The following is a 422-nucleotide window of genomic DNA, read 5'->3' on the forward strand; positions in this document are numbered from 1 at the left end:
TCGTAGTGGCTCCGTTCCATGCCTCATTTCATAGGGAAGCCCAAAGTGGCTCTATTTCATTCTATTTCACTTCCTAGCACTTCCTATCATTTAATATCCATCCCTTTGGTCTTATTGACATAAGAGATGTCATTTATAGTCTATCTCTTTCTATATATGGAAAGTCAAGAAATTCTCATCGAAACATCGAGAAATTGTGCATATAGAAAACTCTAAAGAAAGAAAAAAAGGAGACCCATGCCATGATTTTCAAATCTTTTCTATTTAGTAGTCTAAGTTTCTCGATGAGGATAATTAATTCGGTCGTTGTGGTCGGACTCTATTATGGATTTCTGACTACATTCTCCATAGGTCCCTCTTAGATCTTCTTTCTCCAATCTTGGATTAGGGAAGAAGGAGATATTCGCGACTACTGGCGATTT

Source organism: Triticum urartu, unplaced genomic scaffold, assembly GCF_056163025.1.
Source record: "Triticum urartu cultivar PI428250 unplaced genomic scaffold, HENAU_Tu73 scaffold1628, whole genome shotgun sequence".
NCBI lineage: Eukaryota > Viridiplantae > Streptophyta > Magnoliopsida > Poales > Poaceae > Triticum > Triticum urartu.